Source organism: Vanessa atalanta, chromosome 6 (assembly GCF_905147765.1).
Source record: "Vanessa atalanta chromosome 6, ilVanAtal1.2, whole genome shotgun sequence".
Classification (NCBI taxonomy): Eukaryota; Metazoa; Arthropoda; class Insecta; order Lepidoptera; family Nymphalidae; genus Vanessa; species Vanessa atalanta.
This window is the reverse complement of record NC_061876.1, coordinates 12607729-12628512: the sequence shown is the minus strand read 5'-3', so window position 1 is coordinate 12628512 and position 20784 is coordinate 12607729. Positions and strand designations below refer to the sequence as shown.

The following is a 20784-nucleotide window of genomic DNA, read 5'->3' as shown; positions in this document are numbered from 1 at the left end:
AAATTTAATTAATTTTACGTAATTATGTAAAATTAATGTTATAAAAATATTCAATTCGATTCAGCTGCTTTCTTGAATAAAAAACCGCGTTCCAAAGAACAAATGGGAAGTTGGAAGGCACGTATAGGCAATACACACCTAGACCACTGCATTATTGTTTGGTCTTTTTTTATACGATATATTTGAGGCAATTGCTTTAAGACGTATTATTTTACATAATTCAATTAGTATATACACGATTTAAGAAATTACGCTAAGCCATGAAACCTGTGTTTTTTTTAGATTTTTGTAATTAACTTTCATAGCGATATCTGTTAAGAGTCCTATTTTTCAGTTCATTCTTTCTTCAATTAAGCCGATGGTTCGAGAACTTTCGAAAGTGCATAACTTAACCCAATCTAAGATATATACATTTTCTAGTTCAATTATTAGTTCAATTAATTCAGTTTCAACAAATCCACGCATACCTTGAAATTACGAAATAACTTAACAAATCTTCTAGTCATAATCATCATACTTGGTAAATACGAAGAACAATTGTTAAGCAAATTGGTTGAACAAAAGGTCGCCGGTTTCATAGCCGCACATAATGAGGTCGAAACATCAAATAAGATTGGGCGCGCGGCAACCTTGATGACTGTCACCGGAGTATTTTTGTGAAATAGGTGACGTAATTGCTTTGCGTAATGAGTATGATTTGTCAAAGGTCTATGAGGACTTTCATAACACAATAGTTGTGATGCTACCCTATTGGGTAAGTTTCTAAATTTTACAATAACATACCAATAAGGACTTTCTTCTTTTAATCCAATTTAAAAAAAGAACACTTTTGAGTTCGTATAGAGAATAAGATGATGATAATGTTGAGACTAAGAAACATTTCCTAAAATAACACTTTTTTTTTAAGAGATTTTAGTTAAATATTAAATTTCAATAAGATATTGGGATTTCATATAACGATTACAATGTGTTAAATTGTTCGAGGTGTTGTATTGCAAGCGTTTGACATTTATTCGGACGAATACATCGTGTAGGAAGATACGGAGAACAGATGCTTTCACAATTGCATCATAAATTTCAATCGAATTTATTCATAGTAAATCATAAGCGTGCCTATTATTCATTTTTTAACCTTCATTTTATCTTCGTCGTCCTACGTAATATTGGTGAAATAATTTGTGCCATACCTCTCATGTCAGATATAAATAAACTATATAGGATTAATATAGGTAGACCAATTGTAATGGCGATCGGTTGAACGGTTTGGAAGTAGATATGGTTCAGCGCCATTTACTAACTTACAACGAAAGAAATATGAGACTTGTCTTCAAAAAATACATATATACATTCGGAATCTTGTTGGATCAATCTTTAGGCCGTTGCTAAAACTTAAGAGAAATTTATATTGTAAACCATAAATAAATGTACCAATTAGAAGGTATTAAAATTAATCTTGCGCATCTTCGCGACGACTGTTCACATTATTCGTTATTTATTTTACACTTTTTGTCTTGTGGGCTACAGTCCTAATTCCTTATATACTCAATTATAATATTCAAATAAAGAAAAAAGAAAGAATTCATGCACAAGACCAAACGATGTATTTCGCAAACACATACCATCATTTTCTTTTTTCGTCAACTAATTAAGCATTGGAGCATCGTAATGGAATAAGATCAAATCCTTCCTCAAATGGAGTGAAGGTCTCAGCCCAGCTACTAAGAGGATGTTACTGTACTTTTCATCACTATTCAAGATTACAATAATCACACTCAAATCATCAACATCATCAGCCCGCTTTCGTCCACTGATGAACATAGGCCTCTTTAAATGCACGCCACTGTGGTCTTGCTATTTCAATTTGAATTGTACAATAAACTTTAGAACAGTAAGCGGCTTATAATTTCTACATGGAACTAATTACAATCAGGATAGCTTTTTAATTCATACTCAAATGATGATCAGAGACAAATGAAATTAATGTAGAGAACAAAATAGCACTGACGGAAATCGCATAAGTATAGAAGCAAAGAATCATATAAAAAGTATCACCTTGCCTTTTTCAAGAACGACCGTCACGCTCGCACGGTGTGAAAATGATGACGCTCATCTTACAAGATATCCATTGACGCCCGACTTCGCTTACTTTCTTAATATTTCTGTATCTGTAAAAATTTACATTAATAATTATTATGCAAGTAACACGTATGATATAGAAATTATAATATGTTATAATATTAAGAATGATTCGAAGTGAACAAAACCACAAAGGATATTATTATCAGTAATAATTTTTAATAAGTTTAACTACTAAATTACTTGTAATAAAATTGTAATAATACTTTGTAATAAAATTAATAAAATACACTAATATCTCCTCATAGACAAATACATTTATTTTTAATGATTTCACATGTGTGAAAGACGACATGGCTGAAAATAATGTTACTTGTGAGATGACGTCAGACAGAGAAGTATGGAGAGGAAGACTTGCTGCGCCGACCCCAAATCAAATTTGAATAAGGGCAGGAGGATGATTATGACGGATGATGATGATTTCACATATTAACATAAAATGTAACTCTCAAAACTTTTTGAAACATAAATTATAAGATCTGATCTGACCTTAGACCATAATTATAAGCACGTTCTGTATTACTACCATTTATTCTGAAGATATATAATTAACGAGCTCGGTGAAAGATGGTCGACCTTGAACGAATTTCTTATTAACAGCCAAAAAGTTCATCGCGTGATTTACAATAATTACTTATTAGGACAAATGATCCCATTATGCCCCAATGGCTATCGGAATGAAGACAGAATTTATTGGTCACCTTGACTACTTAATGGATCAGCTACGATACGAATTAACAGGTAACGAATACAAGAGGTGTCTGAAGAATTTATATTCATTAAATAAGATTACATGCATATATATCATAAAAAGAAACAAATACAAAGATTAATAAGATCTTTATATTTGCTGGAGTGAGCCATTGTAACTACAGATACAATGAACCCAATATCTTAGCTCCCAAGGTTGGAGACGCATTGGCGATATAAGCAATTGTTAAAAAAAAGTGCCAATTTCTGTGGACATTGGGCCTATGGGGCAACATATATTCATCGCCCTCATTAAATAAATAAGAAATAAAAATTACACACACATAAATAACATTTACATAAACATAAACAAGGAAGATGCACAATGAATTATAGATAACAGCCGATTTAAAAAAATATTTGGTCATATAATACAACATCATAGCAGTGATGTTAACCAAATTTGGTTGTATATTAGTAAATTAACAGACATTAACAAACATGGAGTAGCAACTCATCGGAGATTTTAGAAGAATGGCTTTAACTTAATTCTTGCAAGAAACCTGAACATAATATTTACTTAAAAAATGTAACATTAATTTAAAAAAAAATATATTTTTGGCAGAGGCAGTTCGATTTTATATTTTTATTTTGTTAATAGAAATGGAAAGATGACAGGAAAATGAGCCATCTGATGGCATGTAATCAAGATCGCTCAGACTGTGGCATTGTTAGAAATAATCCAGTTATGTTAATTAGGCACACGGTAAAAGTTCAAGCGAAGATTTTATTAAAGTTCCTTACCTTTAGTTGTTATTGGAAGGCCATATACCGAAAATAGTTTCAAACCTAATCGCAGTTCAGGGAGTGGGTAACAACAGGGCGCAGTATAATGCTGATCAGAAGGCAATTTTATGATATGTTTTCTTGATTGAGTACAATATTGACACAAACGATATTAAGTACAACTCATTTGGAGATTTTCCGTAATATCTCAGTTAGATTATTTATGTTCTTAGACATAAGTATTTATTCAACTATTTATTATGTTACAAAATCGAAAAGAAGATTCAAATATTTTTTCCTTGGTGCTAGACCGTTTGGGTAGGTACCACACACTCATGATATATATTCTACCGGCCAGCAGTAATACTTAGTAGCGTTTGGATTTGAAAGGTGATTCAGCCAGTGTACATCTCAATTCCCCAGGTTGGTGGCGAATCGGCTATGAAAGATGATTGATTGATGATGATGAATGTTTAAAGTTTCATACGGCGATGGTGACTACGAACCATCAGGTGGCTCATTACCCACCTAACGATGACATAAAAAATGAGTTATCAACAGTAACTATACTGAGACTAAGAAGACTGATTAATATTTCGGCCGATTGCGATTCAACATGAAAATGCTATTTGCATTTCTATTATACAGTTTTACGCGTGATCACGAGACCACGAGATATGAATATATGGAAATTAAGTCACAAATAAAAATATAAAAATTAAAAGAATTTCATTAAGACGCTGACACTATTATTAGACTGGTGGCAGCCGGTGGCTTATAAGGAAACGGATAACACTAAAGATTATAATTTTTGACGTCTAGTTAGACCCTGAGTAAGCAGCTTGTAACAGCGGTACGCTCCCATACTTCGTTAACCACGTAAAGCCTGAGCTTAGTCTGATTTATTTCTGACGATATACTATTGCCGACCAATTGGACTATGAAAGTGACGGAATTTAATATAATCCTATTTTTATTTTTTATTAAAGGCAGGCTGTAATTTTCCCACTGCTAAGGGCAGTGCTAAGGCCTCTTCTCCCTTTGAGGAAAAGGTTTGGAGCATATTCCACCACGCTGCTCCAATGCCGGTTGGTAGAATACACATGGGACAGAATTTCGTTGAAATTAGACACATGCAGGTTTCCTCACGATGTTTTCCTTCCCCGCTGAGCACGAGATGAATTATAAACACAAATTAAGCACATGAAAAATCAGAAGTGCCTGCCTGGGTTTGAACCCTAAATCATCGGTTAAGATGCACGCGTTCTAACCACTGTGCCATCTCGTCAATTAGTATAATCCTATTCAGTTATTATAATATTTTTCGGATAGTGTGCCGTAACCGACAACATCATGAAAGAAGATACAACGCAGGCGTTATCCGAGAAGAGACATGCTTTATCAAACTTATTATTTGTTTAAGATACAATGACTCACATACCTACGACACCAAAGAAAGACAATGATAAGATAAGTTTATTAAATAAAACATATTATTACATGCACTATAACTCCTGACTACATTCGATTTGGCGTTGGATGTAAGATACTTTTTGAAAACGCTCCTTAAATATATGGGTTAAAGAAATATATTTTAAGAAAAAAAAAGTAATAATATCATTGGATACAGATTAAAAATTATAATACAACAGTTATTTCATATTAATTTTCAGATTATTCCTTCTTACTTTGTTTTTGTAACCATAATGAATTCTCATTGTTACCTTAATTTTTAATTGTGACCAACGATTATAGCTATATAAGGCTCAGATGGTTCTTTAAATAAATATTTATGTATCTCTGCGTATGAATACTAAGAATGATAGACAGATACAATAGAGTATAAATTTAAACAGGTGGAAAATAATATATAAAAATTGCTGTTGGTATATAAGTTTGAGACTAATAAACTTCGAGAATGTTCGACTGATCACTATGAAGGTGACATATATATGTATTTTTAATGGAGACGGTTTTTAAGTATAAAACCTTTGCAGTGAGTAACATTACTATCCAGGTTAACATTACTCATCGCAAGTCACATTAACTATCTACCGTTCAAAGTCAAATTATAAATGAATTTAACGATAGACACATATGAATCTGTACTAATGACTTAGAAACTTTTTGTTCTAGTCAGGAAATAGGTTGACGGAAAATACTCAAACGTATGGTATTTTAAATATGACTGATAAAAAACCACAAATATTTCGCTAGTATTTTATATAAAATCATTATGTCAAATAACAACTGCCAATTCATTTGAAGTACTTTAAAAAATATTTGCTTTGATATTCTTTTGCAAACAAAATCGAGACTGGCGAACTGTTTGCACAGTTTTGATGTGAATCGGGACAGAAAATACTTCTTATAAATATATTTTAATAATTTTTTACTGTAACAACAGTTAGTTATTTTTAGTTTAGACTTAAATGAGTATATAAAATCCAAAATTAGAAATTCCCAATAGCAGAATAATAAATGAATGAGAATAAAACAAAAGTTTAAATTGTTTAAAAGTGAATACTTTATAATATACTAGCAAATCACGTTAAGGCTTCGCTTGTGGAAACATAGGAATTATATTTTTACAATTCGAGCACAGCGTCATACTCCGATCATAATCTATTTAGCAAAACAAACATATCGTTCAAGTATGACCTGAATCGATTGATGGTCAATTTAATTTATTTTAATCGTATTTGATTTGTTAATTTATTTGACTGATAATAAAATAAATTATTCAAATAATCTGTAATCACTGTCAATGTTTTTTATATTTTTTCAGAATAAGTCAAAAATGCAACTTCAGAAATTTATTTTAAAAAAAAGTATCTCTTAAAATCTATTTTTATCTTCTGATTTATAAAAAGAAATAAACACTGGTTATTTTTCAATATTAAAACAATAATTATCGGTCCAAATTTAAAAATGTGAGACGGAACAAGATGTTATTTCAATTTAAAAAAAAAATCCAGAAAAATGCCTTAAATACAAAAAAAAATCGTTATGAAACTTATCCTGCAGATTATTTTTAAAACATAACCGTTTTATCAGCTCTCCAAAAATGTAACAACAACAACAACTAGGAATTTATTTCAAAACAACCGAAATAAAATGACATGGTTCGGCAAAGAAAATACCCTGACCTAAGAAGAACCGGCGAAAGAAACTCAGCGGATCTTTTTTCTTGTCAATTTATGATTGTTTACAAAGATATAGCCAGGAGGCGATCGTTTCATTCTCAAGGTGTATCTATCAACCATGAACTCACTAATTGTATAACCTTTCACACACAAGAGTTCTATAACATTTTTTTTTATTTGGCAACAATACATAAACACAATACAAAAGAGTTTCTGACTCTATGCAGTCTAGTAATAGGAGTAACAAGCTTGTGTTGGTTCCTTGTACCAATGCTATGTATGTATCACATTTTCCGAACATACATAACTTTACAGAATATATGGTTTTTTAGTTATTTTTTCAGTAAGGTAATATAATGAAAAAACGTCACCTCATTTATTGGTATAGATCTAGACGAGTTAATCATAATGAAATTATCTATAAATAAGATACGACAAAGTGTAATCTCGAAGTTTCCATAATGACTTTTATTTGAACACGATTGAGGTGACGAATTTGATTCATTATTAACCCAGCGAGGCGAGTATTAACTAGCTGAAATTGAAATTAATGCTCGCAAATACCAAAATTAGATTTTATTAACTGCTTCATAACGTAGATCGTAAGTTATGAGTACCTATATTTTATTAAACACATATGTAAACTGATTGCCCGAAAAACAACATATCGCCAACTATGATGTTAGACTTAGTGCTATTGGTCTTGGTGGGATTCTGTTTTTCTCAGTTGGTCTGGTATTCGGTTATTTTCGCGGATGAGATATAAAATGGAATTCTCTCCCAGTACACGTGTTCCCCTTCTCTTATAACCTGGGTTCCATAAAACGAGGCGTGAAGAGGCATCTTGCAGGCCAGCATGGTTAGAGCAACTAATTCAATTCATTCTTCTTGACTGAATTCTGCCCGACTTTGCGTTTACCATCACCTTACTCTCTACTAACATTTACCATCAGGTGTAGTACCCAGTTATTATAAAAAAATATATACGTAGTTCATAAGTGTGTGCAATAACTGATAAGGTCGATTCTTTGGTGAGTCTTTTTTGATATTATATTCGGTCTTACGAAATACACGAATATACTTTAATTAAAACATAACATTATTCAAGTAGGCTTTTTTACTGTTAAATCATAATTTTTTGTGTTACTCTTGACCATATATCCAATTTTTTTATGCAAATCAATTAACTATCTTTTGACTGATGTTTAATTTCCTCATGCATTAAGTACTTAAATAAATTCAACGCTTTCCGATCAGCAAATATCCTATGATAGAAATAGGCATTTCTCGAAATGAGTCGCATATAGCACAACATAAACATTATTTGAGCAGTGCACAAATGTTTAGCGATAGAAAATAAAGCAAATCAATCTTACCCAAAATAAACGACGTTATTTAAGTCGTTTTACCAAAAATTAAGCTGAACCATTCACAAAAGACATACAATGCGCTCTGATTTAAATATAATAATGCCTTTAGGGTGATTTTTGGTCTCCCCAAATACTATAGTGCGTGAGGTATGTGTGCGTACTGTGCTCTTAACTCTAATGTATAATGGGATGTACCTTAGGTAAATCTCTGAAATTTATAAATTACTAACATAGTTTGTAAGAAATATTGTTAGGAACATTTTACTGACTAAATCTGACATCAATTGATTTTATTTTTATTTTATATATTAATTTCTATAGCTTGAACATAAACGAAAAGAAACGCTTTCTAATAGTTTCGACAACCTTATACTTAATATATAAACAAATAGTAATATATAATCTAAAAATACATGTCATGTTAGTTAAATACAAGTATATATGTATGTTATATCTCTACGTACCTACGTATAATGATTTAAAATGTCACGCACTCTTACACTTCTTGTGAAAGTTAATTATTATGAATATGGCGTTAGAATATTAATTCACATTATAAAAACACATTAACTATGAACATTTTTATTTCATAAAACAATAGACATAGCAAAAGAAACAATGGAAGTCCCTTCGCACGGGAAACTATGTGATAAATTTCCGTGGGAAAACTTCTGTACTTTTCCGGTTCCGGTTATAATTCTAGTAAAACGTTTCATCCAAGTATAAATCATTTATTGAAATGTAATACTAATAAATCCAACGCTATTGGCATTAACATATAATTGTTAAAATATAATTGTTTCTTTTCTTTTTAGTTGTCATATAAACAAAAAACTATATTAGTGAATAATTGTTTTCTAGGTAAACGTGTACTATGTTGAGCATGTACGAAGGTCTAAAGTAAAGTAAGTTTATTTATATTTATTATTTATAATAGACATCTTTTATTTTCATTTGTCCGAAAACTTATTTTCGGCATTTCGGGAGTCAAATGTTACCTTACATTATACAAAAATAATGATTGATTTTCTTTGCATTTTATGCAAACGTGTCGTTCATACGCATGAGGTGAAGACTTATACAATTGTTTCTGTCCTGACGAAAATGATTCTGTTAGAATAGCTCAACGTAGTGGCGACGAGGTGGAACATAAACTGAACTGAATGAACTGTAACGGATAATTACTTACAAAAAAATAAAGAGACATTACAAAGCCTATCGAGAAATAGCAAGTTTAACGGTAACTGTTATTCAATCCTTAAGTAATGGCTGTCAGTTCGAAGGTAATCTGATTCAACTTATATTTTGTAGAGTTGAAAGATATCAACAATGGTTGTTATTTACCCAGACCAAATGCCTAGATGACTTAACAAATATTGACACGCACGTACCCGAAACAGAGGGCATGTCTGTTGACCCCTACGAAAAGCGAACTGTACCTTTCTCTTACATAAAAGAATCTAACATTTTATTATATACTAGGTGTCTGACCCGATGTCGTACGGTTGATTAAAAATATTTATTTATTTATATTAAAAAATATATTCTGGAGCCCGATCGCTGAGTCAATAACCCGATGACTCAAGCACACAACAAATTTCATCAAAATCAGTCCAGATTAGATAGTCCAGAATTTTCTTGGAGGTAGGGTTTTGTGCAAGCCCGTCTGGGTAGGTACCACCCAGTCATTAGATATTCTACCGTCAAACAGCAGTACTCAGTACTGGTGTGTTCCGGTTTGAAGGGTGAGTGAGCCAGTGCAACTACAGGCACAAGGGACGAAACATCTTAGTTCCCAAGGTTGGTGGCGCATTGGTGATGTAAGGTATGGTGAATATTTCTTACAACGCCACTGTGGCCGGTGGTGACCACTTACCATCATGTGGCCTATTTGCTCGTCCGCCTACCGATATCATAAAAAAAAGATGGAGAGAAGGACTTCGGTGACATACACGTATAGAAAAATAATACACAACGGGTAATAATACAAAAATGTTTATCATCTTGGAAAAGAGTTTGCATGAGTAAACCATCGATGCAGTTTGCGTGTATTCGAACTCGGTGTGATATTAAACGCATCTATTTGTGCCAACCGCTTGCACAATAAAGCCTTAAGTTTCATTAATACTTACGTGTCATCGTTCCGAAAACAATGACGGTTTTTTTATGTATTTTTTCATGTCATATAAAATACATGTATAAATAAAGCGTATTACTCAATAAACGATTATAGTAGATGACAAAAAACATTGAGTTAACAATTGTTAATTTTCATACTAGATCCGTAGTTATTGAATTCAATAACCCGGCAATAGCTTATCTTGTTTTATAAATGTACGAATACGAGATCATTCGATTCGATGGAAATATTCCGCAAATAGATAAAGACTTTTATTTCTTAGAACATAAAACTATCAAAATATAAGTAACCGAATATAGAAGAATGTTTGTACAAAAATTAACATCTGAATTTACATTAATATTTAACCAAGACGTACGTAATTCCCTAAACAATGGTTGAATGTAAACAAAACACAATACACACAAAAACATAACGTCTGATCGTAGGATTTGAATACGTAGCCTTCGATCCAATATATATTTTATCCATTGCTCTATGAGTATAAAACTCGATCAAGACATGAGTCTTTGAATTAAGTCGTTGCTCAACCAATCTCTGAGGGCAATTAAGTCAGACTCGCGGATAATTAGGTTAGTTATACTTCACGCGAAGGCTACAACAATTACCGGTGTGTCAACCGGGGTCAACAGCTACGAACTCAATGTCAGTCATGAGAATCGCTCTGTAGATTTCAAAATTTAAGAAGACTTTAATATATCAAGACTATGCGATTTTGACGTGATGTCAACTCATGACTATAGGTTACGAAAGTACCATAAGTTTTATATGAATAAATACTTGAGTGTTCTAGTGCTTTTATCTTTTAAAACTGCATCATTGGTCTAGTGGCTAAGATATAAACTGCAGTTCTTGAGCTCCTGAGTTCAAGGCGTGGGTCAGGCCAATAAAATGGTAAGTAGTAAAGAATGCTTCTGTCTATCTGTACGAGTCCTGTACCTGAACTGTATCCGGACGTGTGTAACGTGTGTAATATTTACAATATTAAATTGATTATTCTCTGTTTAGAATAGTGGAATCAAGCTATGTCATTATAATTATATATATTATAATTGTGGACTGAAGCATTTGCCACTCACTCGCCCAAAGGATCGTAATTGCGATCCAACAGGTAAATGCTGCTATCATTTTTGCTACCACGGTCATGATTTTTGCAATATTGATTTATATACTCAAAGCCTTAATTTAAATAATTGTTATGCAAATAAATATGTAACTATAAATAATTTTCAATAAATATATTGTTTTAATATATGAAAAGAACAATTGATTTGTTGTTATGATCATAAAAATTCTTACAAACCTGTGCACGGTATACAATCTTAATGTTTACGTCTGAACTCTAACAAATAACCAATCACATTTTATTATTATTCTTGCACTAAACAGACATACAATGAGATCACAGCCAATCGTTACTTTCGGCTGTTAATTATTCGACGTATTTCTTTATTTTTAGCAACTACAATAGATTTAAATGAGTCACCATGACCCCTTCGATGAAACACGGAAATTCTCTTGTATTTCTTGTACAGTTGGTAAAATAGTGGTAGTAGTAAAGCTCCCAATCGGCATATATTTTTGACATCTTCATATTGAAATATGACGATGCCTTTACGAGTTACACAAAACCATAATGAAATTTATACTTAAATCTTCCTCATGAATGAGTCCATTGATGAAAAGAGTATGAAAACCCGTTCAACAGTTTTGCAGTTTATCGCGATCAAACAGACTATGTTTTATAAAATGTAGTGATAAGAGCAACATACTGATTGGGATCTTGGTTGGATCCAATTATAGTTATACTGTCAAGAAGTTCGTATAGAAACTAAAATTTGACGGTTATACTTTTCCATGCCTATTTAGGCATGCAAAGTCGTGGATTCTGCGACTGATCTTACTCCGGTCGTGGAGAGGAATTCCAAGAAAGATAAGATAAATAGGAAAGTAAAGTAACAGACTGCGTGGGTAAAGCCTTCTCATACTCCAATACGGGTTGGCATGTGGCACGAAGATTATCATGCAGGTTTGCTCACAATGATTTCTTTCGTCGCCGAGCACGAATTAATTATAAACACAAATTAAGCACATGATAATGTAATGGCGCTTGCCTGGGTTTGAATCCACATTCATCATTTTTATTCTATCGATAACACCTTAAGATAAACAATAGCTAAATTAAAAAAAAAAAAAACAAAAGAAAATTGATTGACTAACAGATTCATTTTCATTAGGACAACCAACAGTAGATACAATATTACAAATTAAAAAAAAATATAGTCCTAAATTATCAAGGCAAAAGTTCTACTACTTACAGGTAGTCTCACCATGCCTCATATCATATCGCACAATATGTATTAAAAATATAAAATAAATATAAGAAATAATTAGAGAAGTTATAATACATTTCTGACTATTATATAATCAATAAAACCAATAAAATATTCCATTAATTTAGAAATAAGCACAACTAAAATTCTTTATTTTTCGATTGAACTGAGGACGACTATCGTGACATATGTCTAAATCTTTTAATTGATTACAGATGATGAAAAAAGTACAGAACCGTGTTGTCTTTTTTATTTATACGTAGATTTACTTTACGAATGTTACGCATATTGTCATCAACAAAAATATCCAACAAATCCGTTCTTAATCAACTGAAGTTGAACCAGACTATCCACTATATGCCTTAAAGAGTCCTTAATAACTTTGGTCATTTCAAATAGACAATCTGGATAAAATCGTCGTGGTACGGAAAATCCGGTACAAAAGATACCGGGGTCGATCACCTACCTGCTGGTCCGACCAGATTCAAAATATAAGGAGACTTAATTTTCCGACAGCCCTGAGGCAAGCTGAGCACAGAGTTGTGTGGAGGAAGCAAGTCGAGCTAACATTATAGGCACTTCAGGAAAAGCACGGCTTGCAGTAATTAATCACGAAGAAAAATAACATCTCTTACGTAGTTCAAGAGGGTATTAATTTATAGAGCAATAAACACAAAAAAAAATGTTAATACCAAACATATATTTGTTAACAGAGTAAAGTGTTTCCAAATATTTGTTCGCATTTTTTTATATCAGGATGTTTTCTTTTGTGACTCAACTATGTATTGTAAGATATAAATGTAACATGTCGAGATAAATACGATCTGTTGTGCCAAATTGATAAGATTAGACTTATTCAATTTAATATCAAGAGATATTTCTTTTAAACATAAAATAGAATCTGCTAAAAGGAATATTACCACTTAAAACTACAGGATTGGTTGAAATTGCAAAAATTACCAAGAGGAATGATAATTGCTCGGAATTGACCTTGACCCAAGTCAAGTTTAGAGCACGACCGTCGTCGCATATTTGTACCTGACTTACAAGCAAGCTTTAAGGTGACCCTTATAATCGAGTGTTATAGGGCAGGCACAGGGTAGAAAATCCGAATCAAATTGAAGCACTAGGATCTACATACGAGACTGTGTAAATGTTCGACTTGCTGTAAACTGCAGTTGCCCAACAGCGTCCTTCACATTCTTATACACAGTGCTCGTACTGATGAAGACGCTACTACTATCCTCAATAGGGCGGAGAAATCAACAACTAATGCGATAGAGAATTACACTATCAAAATTTCAATGCAGACATAATCTGAACCGTATTAAAGCGCTTGACACAGATCTTAGAATGTCTTAACATTATTAAAGCAGATTACGTCACGATTTTATACGGGATATCGATAAAAAAAAATATTTCTGCAGGTATTCATATTCTTGATTTCCATTCGCAGGGTATTACTTTAGATTCCCATTGTGAAGTTGACTTCGTAACTTCGACGTATTTTAAATATATAATGTTGTTTGAAATAGTTTTGTACGATAATTATGTCCGCCTGGTCCATAACGAGGTCTGGTCTAAGCAGTGCCTACTTCTATAATTCCAGGCGACTACTGAGTATTTTTAGACAGAAATTTCATTATTGTAAGGGTTGTTACATTAATCACACATGATACATCTAATATCTCCGAAAATGGCCTGACAGCCAACACTAGCGCCGCGCGTGCACTTCAAACCAAATATCGCGCGTTTCCCTGGCTTTCTGTTACACACTGCTGTCCATTTTCACGAAATTACTGCCACAGAATGCAGTAAAACGAGAGGAAAGACATAAAATTTAAAAAAGGGTTGTATTGTAAGCTTCACTACGTACTACTCAAAATGTATACGTAGTTTTTTCGGTTTCTTTTAACTATTATGTTTTAACAGTGCTAATAAATAAATACTTTATATATTTAATGACTATGTATATTATGACTCTTTACAATAAATGTACTCATTGGTTACATTTTAACCAATTATACAATCATTGCTATTAACATATGAATGTAATCTCACAAGAAAGTATGAAATAACGTCGTATCGGCGAGGAAATCTTTCTGCGTGACTGACTTCAGAGCAAAAACCACATGAAGTCTAATGATGTCTATAACACCTACAATATTTTCTATTAACAATTTGAATTTAGAAAACCCTCTGTGATACAAAAGTTTCGTGGTGTTTTTTTTAATTATCCATAGTGATTTTAATTTTAACACAAACAAAATTAAAACTGACTAAAAACACATATACACTTAAACTAAAAACTGCATAATAATACTTTTAATAAAAACGAAGAACATTTGGCAAAGGCAATATTTAAAATTGTCATATAAATACTTTAAAGATTTGATCTAAGCCCAGTTTGATAATTAAAAAATATAATTTATGTCTTTATTTGATGTAACCTAAAGTATTATTTTTACAATTAAAATGAAATTATTGAAATCAATTAATAGTAAATAATAATATCTATTAATATACACAAGGAATCGCTTAGCTTTTCATTTTTTTAAATCTAAACACTTATAAGCATATAAAGCATATCGATAAAAATAAATGCTAACATTATGATTTGCGATCGGAGAAGATACAAAGGAACAAAAAAAAGGTCAAATTGTTTTTGAAGTCAGCTAAGAAATATAAAGCGATTCGTCACAATCTTAGTGCACTGGCGCCGTTTTGTTCAAACATTATCAAATGTCAGATGATCACACCGCAACCATAGACCATGACGCTCCACTAACGTGACTGATAGCGGCCTGTCGTCAAATCCATAATATTATTATTATCTTTATATATATAATTCTTCTATACATTACTGAACTCCTAAATAGTGTGTGTGTGTGTATATATGTGTTGTTTTTTCTGAATGTTTGAGTGGGTATATAAGTGGGGTCTGTTTATAAGACGTTCAATGTTTTTTTATTCACTTTTTGCATTCATTTGCTCTCATGTTTTTCTTTTTTTTTTTTTATTAGCAGCCCGTAAATGTCCCACTGCTGGGATAGGGACCTCCTCTCCCTTTGAGGAGAAGGTTTGGAGCATATTCCACCACGCTGCTCCAATGCGGGTTGGCGGAATACACATGTGGCAGAATTTCGTTGAAATTAGACACATGCAGGTTTCCTCACGATGTTTTCCTTCACCGCCGAGCACGAGATGAATTATAAACACAAATTAAGCACATGAAAATTCAGTGGTGCCTGCCTGGGTTTGAACCCGAAATCATCGGTTAAGATGCACGCGTTCTAACCACTGGGCCATCTCGGCTGTAAACTTAACCTGTAAACTTCTATCAGACCAGATAATTTGTAATATTATATTTGAAATTGTGATTTTCGCTCAATCGTAAATTAACATTAAATTAGCTAAAGCAAATATAAATATTAGCTTTGTATCAATACATTGAACATATGTAAATAATTAACTCGGTATAGTCTCTTCTATTCGAAAAAGGAATGAAGATAAATGAACCTTTGTTTTACGTATTCAATGCGATTTTCTAATATTGTGCACACAATAACAGTTACTCTATTCTACTCTAATTGTTTTTTACTTTTACTTTACACTTCTTTTACTTCCAAAGTTTCGATAACAGCTTCGTTGACGTTCAAAAGGCAATTTTTTGCTAATTCATAATGTATACCATAGATTATTAAAGCTCTCGACCAATAGTATCAATTCGATATCAAATTTTGTTTATTTAACCTTTTTCCCAGGTTGAATAGACTATAAGTATGTAAATATTAGGATTTTATTCACCTCATTATAATTGTTTTGTTTTGTATCGCTTTAAGACTTGTCTGCCTTACTGATACAATTAATATTCGAATGTTAAGAATTACTTTGCGATCCGAAATATTTATTAGCAACGAAGATAGCAATTCTATATTCAAATCAATAACTGTAAATTATTTTATACAATGACAATTATTTTAACCGTCAAGCTACATTTATTACACGGCCATTTTGCTTTAATTAATAATTATAATAGTGCACTGTGTTCTAAGCCGCGACACATATTCACCTACAGATTTAGAAAGAAGAAAGAAAGGAAGAAATGTTTATTTAAGACACGGCACAATATTATAAACGATTAAAAATTTATAAAAAATAGTAAAAAAAAAAAACAAAATTATAATTATTCTGTACATTACCTAAGTAGTGACTTAATCTACAAAAAGACCCAACAAAATAGGAATGAAAATATAAAAATTGTGGGTAAATGTTGAACGTATAACCATTATGTTAAACATTTAACCACAAATGGGCTACCTGGTGGTAAGTGGTAACTGCCCATATACATACTGTACTGTATGAAATTAATCATTCTTCATATTACCAATACCCCACCAACCTTGGGAAGTAAGACGTTATCTCCCTTGTGCCTGTAGTTACACTGGCTGACTCACCCTTCGAACTGGAATACAATATAATTGCTGTTTGACGGTAGATTAACAAGGCAGGTAGGTTTTTTGTTTTTTTTTTATGTGAAAAGGTGGCAAACGAGCAGGAGGCTCACCTGATGAAAAGTGACTACCACCGCCCATAGACATCTGCAACACCGGGGTGCTTGCAGGTGCGTTGCCGGCCTTTAAGAAATAAGAACGCTCTTTTCTTGAAGGTTCCCAAGTCGTATCGGTTCGGAAAAATAGCCGGCGAAAGCTGGTTCCACAGAGTGGTTATGCGAGGCATTGTGGATTTTCGGACATCTAGGTGGTGCAAAATGGTTGGTTGGTTGGTTGGTGGTTGGCTTGTGGTTATGGTTTATGGACTGACATCATGAACCGATTTATATTTGGTCCATTCAAACTTACGTTAAATCGGTTGTTTTTGATATAATTATGTTATTTATTAATATCGTTTCACTGTATATATGTATAATTTTTATCTTTTTATCATAAAATATGCAATATATTCTCTTATTATTATTCCGAAAAAAAATGTACTTGAAAATTTACTGCAGAACGCATACGTGAAATGTCAAAAATTAATTCGCGTCATTGATTATAAGAATGATAACATTTAAAAGATACTATGTAGTATCAAAACGGCGTATCATCAGTTTTTAATGTACCACGTGAGATAATAGTAGTTTTAAAAATGAAGCGGCTGCGCTTTGAAAAATCACAATTGTGTTTCGGTTAGTACACAGTATATATAACTTTGATAAACATAGTATTTTATATATTTATAAAAATAGCTGAAACAAATCCTTTATACATAACCCCCTCTTCCGACTTCGCACGGGTAAAATAAAAGTTTACATAAACATTAATCTGACAACTTCAACAATCAGCATCATGTGTCAGCTATTTTACACATAAACATAATTAATTATATACCTATACCTTTCTCATGACTCACTCCGTCCACGAGTGAAAACCGTATAAAAATCCGTTTGTTAGTTTTTGAGTTTATCGAATACAGACGCAGCGGGAAGACTATTATCATACTTAAATAAGTCTGCAACTTAGAAAGAAAGAGCCATATCTATTACTTTTTCCCTATACAGCTAAATGTAACACTTATGTTAGAAGCGGGTACGAAAGTAGTTATTTATGCTGCGAACGTTACATGGCTACCTATAGGCCGCTAGTCTGGATATTGAGCTAGTGTGGGAGTGATGAGGTAGTATTTATATTATAATATTATTGATATATATACACAATGTTATTAAATACAGATAAAGCGAGTACGCAAAGTGAAGTCAATTTAATTATTAATCATTGACGTATTAACAAAAATACAGAATCCGTATTTGCATTTGTTGCCTCACTATAATGTTCCTCACGCTCCATCTGACTTTTGTTTTATAATATATGCCTTTGTATGATTAACACGTATTTTTATTATTGTACTCGTACCTTCAAGTAAACAAATCACAAGAGTTAGATTTAAAAAAGGAACGCTATTCTTTCGGTATAAAAATTACTCGTAACGAATCGTTGAAAATATGTATACGTAAAAATACAGTACCTTCTAAGAATAGTCTTCTCAATTATTATCATTTATCCACCGGAAATCGGTATATAAATAGGCAAAGATATAATTGATTAAAATTTAGTTTAATTAAAAATAGTATTTATTTTTCTTATCAAATCTTTTCAAAAGTGATAACGATCGAATTTCGACCACTAGACGAACACTCGTATAAATATTTACAGTTTATGACATTATCATTTAAAATTTGATATGTTTCGATTAGATTTTATTTCTTGTTTAACGTAAATTGCATTCAAATTACTGGATATCAATCATCAAACATCAATTTATAAATAAGAATGAGATCATAAGCTATTCTATGAAATAATTGCTTTAACATCAGACGTATGGCGCTTATCTTTCATTTCACTACTTTGAATGTAGTGTTTATATGATTTATAAAGCAATTATAGTACGTCTGATATGCAATTAATGTACGAACAAAGGTCAATGAACCCTTCACGGTTGTGGGTTTTAATACTTCAAAATATCTGGTCGTACCTTAGTATTATTCAAAAATCTCAAGTTATTTATTTAGGGTAACGCTTAATACAGAAGGCAAAAATATATTTATGATAAGAAAGCGTGGACTTCGTTTTCTTTGATTTCTAAACATGATATATTTAGATGATACTGTAAAAAATATCAATCATTGCTTATATGGTCAATGCGCCACCAACCTTGAGAACTTATATGTTCTCTTACCTCTGGTTACACTGGCTCATTCAACCTGAACACACCAACACTAAGTATCTACTCATACGATCGATGGTTTCAAAATTTACCGGCTCTTACGAGACCTACGGGCTGAGACAGTAGGTTCTTCTTAATCTACTCTACCAGCTTACATGACTCTACCCTTAAAATATAATACTCGTATTAAATAGGGCAACGAATTTTCTTCTAAGAATTATATTTTGCGTAGTCTAATATATCTGGATGCGATGAAAATAAAATTTACATCTAATATGAGCGTAACGTTGAAATATTTCTGACTCTAAAATGCTTTCGTGTGTTACGTAACACACGCTTTATTTTTTATTTGAAACTATGTCATATTATTTTAACTTAAAAAATGGCCATTATTCAATATTATTTGTCAGCTTTCGGATACATTTTATGAGTTTAATGTTCAAAAATTAACAATAAAACATAAGAAAATTATTAGTTTTATGCTCTCCTATAGCGGTCAATTTACGTTATCAGGTGCTAAAAGTAGCGACGTGACTTCGTGGATTTCGTTCAATTTAGCGTCATTGCAGAGCATCCTAAGCATTTTGTCCTGTCATTCAATAATTATAGACGTAGAAAACTCATAAAATGCTTTTTGTTATAGCATAGGTACGTGGACATACAAATAGGCCAACGGATCGTAAGAGGTTACCGTCCATAGACATTGTCCTATAAGAAATATTTACCATTCCTTACATTGACAATACCCTACCAACATGGCAAGTAATATAATCTCTTGTGCCTGTGCCAACGATTACTAAAATTTTATATCTAGCGACGAACGAAGCTTGAAACCAAAGAGCGCGAAAAACGAGCAGCGACTTATATTCAGAACTATATCATTTTCTACCGTTACCTTACGCGGTGGTTCTTTAAGACTATTCCATTTGAGATTCTAAAGTATTCTTGCTGGTAATTTTGTTCCCCAATCCATGTTACCATAGAATTCCGCAATAACCTTATAATGATTTCGCTGATTGTCGGACGACCGACCTTTGACACGACGAGGTTAATACTTTTTGAGTCACCCACAAACTCAAATTATAAGAAATTATGGAGTAGATGTACAGTTGACCTAGGATATGGTCTGTACTAGGTAGCTAGGTTTGTACCTAGCAATACAATATACAAGTGACCAGAAATTAAGATATAGATGCTTAAGTATACATGAGATTAATATAATGACGATTCAACAGAAGGGAAGAAGTGGGATGAAAGAGCCAGTTTACTAAACAGACCAAAAAGTATACTTTTAATTTAAAAATATGTTTTTTTTTCTTGAATTATTATTGATTAATTTATTGGTAATTTAATAAGAAAAAACCTTAAATACTATGGAAAATGTACCCTTTTTTTTTTTTTTTCTCGCTGGAAAAACGCGTTACGCGCTTCCCCCCTCGTGATGGAAGGTGGGGGGGTGT

General features: G+C 32.2%; 1 protein-coding gene across 2 annotated transcripts in view; it reads right to left on the bottom strand.

The window, feature by feature from the left end:
* Nucleotides 1–20784, bottom strand: part of LOC125064781 — a 41812-nt gene that overhangs the window by 12566 nt on the left and 8462 nt on the right. For both annotated transcript variants that reach the window (XM_047672005.1, XM_047672006.1), the window contains exon 2: nt 2053–2165. The gene's annotated coding sequence lies outside the window, so the exon portion shown is untranslated. The remainder of the gene's footprint in view (nt 1–2052; nt 2166–20784) is intronic.